Source organism: Zingiber officinale, chromosome 6B (genome assembly GCF_018446385.1).
Source record: "Zingiber officinale cultivar Zhangliang chromosome 6B, Zo_v1.1, whole genome shotgun sequence".
Taxonomy (NCBI): domain Eukaryota; kingdom Viridiplantae; phylum Streptophyta; class Magnoliopsida; order Zingiberales; family Zingiberaceae; genus Zingiber; species Zingiber officinale.
In genome coordinates, this window is record NC_055996.1 from 129468168 (window position 1) to 129474828 (window position 6661).

Below are 6661 nucleotides of genomic sequence, written 5' to 3' on the forward strand. Positions count from 1 at the left end.
GACGCGTCCATCAGGCGAGATCTTTAATTCTACTCGATTGTGGCAAGTCCCGCCAAATACCAGTCGGGGTGACCCACGGGGTCATCTTTAATTCTACTCGAGGAGAAGACAAAGTGTATATATCAAGCATGTTCCTGTCTCGCTAAAAAAAACACTAGGACTTTTTAATTTTTATAAGGATTTAGTTAATTAACGAAACCTAAAAATTTAAGGAAAAACACATTAGTAGGAAGATTAACACTTTCTATAAAACATGATTTATCCTCAGGATAATGTAATATATAATGTTTAAAAAATACTTAGGGACTGTTTGTTTGGAGGGTTTGAAATGGGAATGGAATGAAACTTGTGCTTGGTTTGGGGAAATGATGATGGGCCCACGGATTCATTCCTTAAAATATGAGAATGAGCCATTAATGAGTAATATGAGAAGTATGAAAATCATTCTCATTTCATTAATATATATAATCATTCCGATTACCTATCCCATTCCCTTATTCGAAACAAGTAGCCCATTAGTCAATTGACCAATTAATAAATAACAGAATTATTCTAAGAATAATTTTGAGAATTATTCTAATAATTATAATAGAATTACCCCCCCCCTCACCCCATAAACTCAACGGGAGATCTCTGACGTTGAGTTTGCTTGCTAACTTGTTGAAACGTTGTCTGGATAGTGGCTTAGTAAAGATATCAGTGATTTGATCTTCAGTAGAAATATAAAAGACGGATAACTGCTGAGTTGTCACACGTTCACGAACAAAATAAAAATAAATTTCCACATGTTTAGTACAAGCATGAAAGATTGGATTTGCTGTGAGATATGTTGCTCCAATATTGTCGCACCAAACACTACAACAAATTTGTTAAAAGACAACGGTTAAAAACCGTTGTCATAGGCCCTTTAAACCCGTTGTAACTGACACTGTTGTTAAATGTGCGGTAAAAGATAACGGTTAAAAACCGTTGTCTTTGACCACATTAGACAACAGTCATGTAACGGATTTAAAGCGTTGTCTTTTAATACCAATGACAACAGTTCTGCAACATATAAAACCGTTGTAATTGCCAGTTTTGCAATAATTTTGATCGCAGATATGCTTTTGACAACAAATACACTGTTGTCTTTCTTCCAAATTTAGTTTTAAACCATTGTCTTTGCATACTTTTCACAACGGTTAAAAAATTATTGTCTATGTTGATTAGAAAATGCATCACGAATAGATAAAATAATTTTTTTTTCACACAAACCTGTACAATATATATACATTCACAAAACCATTGTCAACATATATACATTCAGTTGCGTTTTATACATCTTGTCTCAACCAAAAACTGGTACAACATATATGTACATTCACTTAAGTTAAGTTTATAAACTTCTACAATTACTACAAGCTAAGCTATCCAAACATGACCATAAGTTCATGACAACCACAAAATTAAGTTTATCAAACCACAACCATGCAAATTAACTTATCCGTTTCTGAATAGATCAAGTGATCAGGATGTGCTAACAATCTTCACGTATTGGTCCTTTTTCTGCATACAAAACTTCATAGACTTAGCTTGCAAACCCAGCTTTATCCATTTTCTGAAAATAAACGTCCTGGAGATTACTTTCCTTTAGGATGAAAAGAAGAAAAAAAAAATATTAATATGATGTGCTAGATTTCTAAAGAAGAAAGAGGGGTCATTTCTTACATCCCAATAAGTTGAGACTTAGCCAATATCCATGATCATGATAGATGTTTGAATACTTAAATTTAGTCCCTCAAGTTTCATTTGAATCAATGAAACCTTTGGTATTTGGTTAAGTACTCACTATGGTCCTTCTCCAGACCGAACCTGGATTTGAAAGCTTGACCCATTATTTCATTGAACTACATGAGTTAAAAAAACAAAAAACACAACAGAAGCTAAAATGTTAAAAGACAACATATTTTATTTATGAATATGCAAAGATATGATAATTTAGGTTTTACCTTTATGTTTTGCATCAGTCGTTGACCTTATGTAGGGCAACACCAAAACAACTTCCAAGTAAATTGCAAGTGCTAACAATGGACAAGGCACAATCTACAATTATAGAAAAAAAATCATTAGATCTTGTAAAAACAATCATATAAATAAAAGAAATGTTTATTAGATCTTGTAAAAACATGCAAGTTATTTATGATCAAAGGAGACAAGTTTCAAAATCTTGGGCAATTCACTTCAGCAGGTTAAAACTGGAACCAGTCACTAATCTTGTCTGGTAGGATTGGATGGACTCTAGTTAACCTAAAATTTTCACAAGTTTAACTTGGAAAGAATAGTCAAACCTTTAAATGAAACCACAGTCCAGATTTTTCAATACAGGGGTCCTAGCAATTTATAAGGTATGGCACAAATCACGAAAAAACTTAAGAGCACTGCCCAACTTACCCACAGATATCGCAGTTGTACTCCTCTTATATTTGTACATTTGGACATAGAATAGGATATCTCAATTACAATATTAATCATTGGAGAACTAAAATATTAGTTACGTATATATAAACAAGTACTTACACATGAGAAAGGGAATGAACAAGCTCCTGTAGGAAATCAGTAATAAATCCATTCTCATCCATTAGCACATGGTAACGAGTGGGTCGGGTTGTACCCTATGAAATTACAAACACCAATATAAGAAAAACTTGAATTACTTATAGCTCTTGAAATATTGAATTTATTTAGACAAATGGTAGAATTTAATCCACAAAGCAAGTTCCTGTCAAGAACATTGATAATTTAATTTTGAAAATATACCTAGTAATTCACAAAGCAGGTACTTGTAAAAAAGAAAGCACCCAAATAAAATCCACACCGACCAAGAATGCTAAAAATTTATAAATGTAAAGGCTTTAAATAGAGTACAACTTTTGAAACACAGAGCTTATAATCATGCCAACATTAGAGCACATGTCGAAGTCATAATTCCTTGGATGACAAATTTGGTTAAAAATAATTGTCCCTGTATTTAAAACTCCATGGGAAAAAAGTAATGTCAAAACATACAATGCGCTTCATATTTGTGCATTTGCGCATGTCATGTATGAGGCTTGAAACATCACGTCGAGCTAAAAAATTAACAACAACCCAACGGGTGATTTGAGACGGCTCCATCAATTTCTGAAAGAGGTATATATTTTAACTACAATAATAAACTCATTGAAAGCAAAAAAAACACCTTTTGGTTAAAATTCCATCTCCCCCTTGATGGAATAAAGTCCTCTCCATTGCCAACTCTGAGCTGCAGCATTTGCTTTTGTCATAAATAACCTCAAATAATACGTAAAAATATAAATACAAAACATAAAACCATACCCGGGGAGGTTGCAATACTATGCCTTCTATTTGAGTAAAAGCAGTGGCAATGCTAACGCTACATGCATGTAGGAGTGGGTGAGCATCATAATTATTGAATCTCAAAGCATATCTATCATCCAAGGATAAGCATGAAAAAATAGCATACATGTCATACCAACAAAACCAATCTTAAAGATCGACACATACCTCACTGAGGACACTTATTCATTCATAAGGCTTCAGCCTTGACTTTTCCACCAGGGAAGCTTGTTGAAATGTTGACAGTGATTTGGTATATCTTTGCAGTGAAACTAAGGAGCAGAACTGAATAGTTTGCCAAATTTGTCAGGATAAAAATAAAGGTTCTTTCAAAAAAATTTAAAAAAGTGAAGTAGAATGAGCTCAAAAACCTCAAGGGGCACATATGATGGTCCTTTTGGTTTTCCAACATTTAAGCAAGGAAAATCAGCAGAGTAACACAATTGAATTCTCTGTTGTCACAGAAAATAATCATAAACAATTACTTCAATTGTATATGAATCTTCATTTCCATTTCTCAAAGGAAGGAAGCAAGACCAATTCCAACCTTGAGGCAGATACAACACCATTATACAAACACTAATATAATGGTTTTCAGAAAGCAAGATTAGTTCCAAACATAAGCAGAGAAAAAGGAGAATTCTGCAGTTCCAAGCAATAAATTCTTATCGCCAAAGGAAGAAACACAGAAGTTGTACAAACTCACATTTATATAAAAGCAGCTTCTCCTAGTTCTTAAAATAATGCTTCATTACATATTCTTCAAAAATTCAAAGATTCTTATAAACCAATTGATTGCAAAATGCTGACAAATAATGAAACAACACAACCTGGAAAAACTCACATTTCATCTTTGCAAGCCTTGTAACTTACCCCAATGATTTTAAATATGTTTAATAAAATTATTTTTTTAAAAAAAATCACTTTTCCAAACAAAACCTAGGTGAGACATACCGTTCGCTCATCCTCACTGCCTCCATGTTCTTACTCATAATTGCTGCCATCCTCACTGCCTCCATGTCCTAACTCAAGGAAGTAGGAAGCTGGTACACTTTTTAAGGTTAGATGAGACAAGAAGGCTTATTCATTTGTTACAAAGTTGTTCAGCTGTTCCTCTAAAGGAAGGTGAAGCGAAACCATCACAATCAAATGCTTCCTTCGTTTGCATCTATGAATTAATTGTAGCAACTTGAGTAAAAACCTTTCTTGAAAAAACCAAAGAGTTGCTAATCAATTCACAGATCAAATAGAGATCCAAGAAATCTCAGAACTTCTTGTTTTTAAAGCAACCAGAACATGAAGTCAAAGGTTTTCTTTAGTTTTGATTGCAATCTTAGATTAATACGATTGCCTAAGGAAAAGGGAAAACAAAATTGAAATAGGAAGAGGTTGTTTGGCGAGATCAAAGATTATTCGATCTGTGAACATGTACAAAGAACAGCAATAAAGCAATTTGGGGTAGAAAATTTGAGATCGGCATATAATCAAACACCTTTGATGCATCTTGTTAGTTACCAGCACTGGTCCATCTCCCACGTCCGCGGCTGGCGTCGGCCGGCGTAGAAGGAATACGACGATCAGGAAGAATGGAACGACCTCCATCTCCTATCAGCGACGAGGACCCCTCGATCACGCGTCGGAGAGCATCTCGTAGGCCGCGTGGATCCACATGAACTCGTCAGCCGGTCCGCCGCGACCACCGCGTCCGGGTGGCATGCGCCGGCGAGCCTCCAGTAAGCCACCATGATCTCGAGCCCCGATGTGGCAGCGGCGACGCCGAGCACGTCGTACAGCGTGCCGGGGCTGAGGGTGAAGTCGGGGGCACCGAAACGGCAGTGCGAACGGGAATCTGGCGATGACGATGAGCAGAGGGGGAAAGAGGAGGAGGGAGCCCCTAAAATCCCTCCTCTCACCCCTTCTGAAGGTTTCGGTAGGAAGGTCGGGGGGGGAGATCATATGAGGAGAGGGGTTTAGGGTTTGGGAAGGCTAAGGGGGAAAATAGTGTGCCAAAAAATTTTCGGAGGGAATGCAAAACACTGCCACAACAAAAACTGTGAAGGGAAAAACGGCGAAAGAAAAAAGTTAAAGACAACGGTTTTAATAAACTGTTGCCTTTGACCCCCTAAGAAAGCGCTTAAAGACAACAGTTTTAGAAAATCATTGTAAAATGTGTTGTTGATTTTACAAAAAGTCGCTCAACGACAACAGTTTTTACAAAACTGTTGTCTTTTGTTTTTTTTGAAAGCTCAAAGACAACGGTTTTGTTAAAAACTGTTGTCTTTAATCAAATTAACAACACTTCCTTCTAAAACCGTTGTCGTAGGGGTGTTGTCTTTTAACATTGTTGTTGTAGTGAAATTTTTTATGCAACATTTGATGCAAGATGAAGTTCGGAGAGAAGTGATTGAAGTCAAATAATTTCTGACGTTGTATTTGCTATAGCTTTATATTCTGTCTCAGTGCTTAAACGAGATACCGTAGATTGCTTTTCGAATTCCATGAGATAAGATTTCGTCCAAGGAATATTGCATATCCACTAGTAGAGCGTCTATCTTCAGGAGAACTTGCCCAATCCACATCACTATATGCATGTGAATCTCGAGACGATTGGCGATATAAAAGAAAACCATGTAGAATAGTGTCTTTGAGATAGCAAAGTATTCTTTTTATATTATCCCAATTTTGTTCAGTTAGAGCATGCATAAATTGACAAGCACGATTTACCGGAAAAGTAATATCAGGGCGTGTTATAGTGGCATATTGTAAGACCCCAACAATACTTCAATAAATCTATGGATCAAATAGAGCAGGAGAGGATGAAGTTGGAGAGTTGTTTATAGTAATTGGTGTAGAGACTTGACGTACTCCATCGATTTTGGCTCTTTGAAGAAGTCTAGTAATGTATTTGCTATGAGAGAGAAGATAGTCATCCTCATGTGGAATAAGCTCAATACCAAGAAAAAAACAAGCAATACCCAAATCTCGAGTAGGAAATTCTTGATTGAGAAGATTTAATAAAGTTGTAATACCCTTGTGATCATTGTCGGTTATCAGAATGTCGTCTACATAAATAAGAAAAAAATATCATATATCCATTATTATATTTGTGAAATAGAGACGAGTCGGTCTTTGATCTAAAGAATCCTTGATCTTGTAACCAATTAAATAGTTAATGAAACCATGCACGAGGAACTTATCGAAGACCATATAAGGATTTCTTAAGTTGACAAATATGAGATGGAAATTGTTGATGAATCAACCCAGGTGGTTGCTCCATAAATACAGT

General features: G+C 35.7%; 1 long non-coding RNA gene across 1 annotated transcript; it reads right to left on the reverse strand.

Annotated features, from left to right (window-relative positions):
• Positions 1-3557: 3557 nt before the first annotated feature.
• LOC121990666 lies at positions 3558-4947 on the reverse strand. The gene is made up of 3 exons (XR_006114654.1): positions 4868-4947; positions 3747-3827; positions 3558-3647 (listed from the first exon to the last, which is right to left on the reverse strand). It is a non-coding gene; the product is annotated as an uncharacterized LOC121990666 (long non-coding RNA).
• Positions 4948-6661: the final 1714 nt, after the last annotated feature.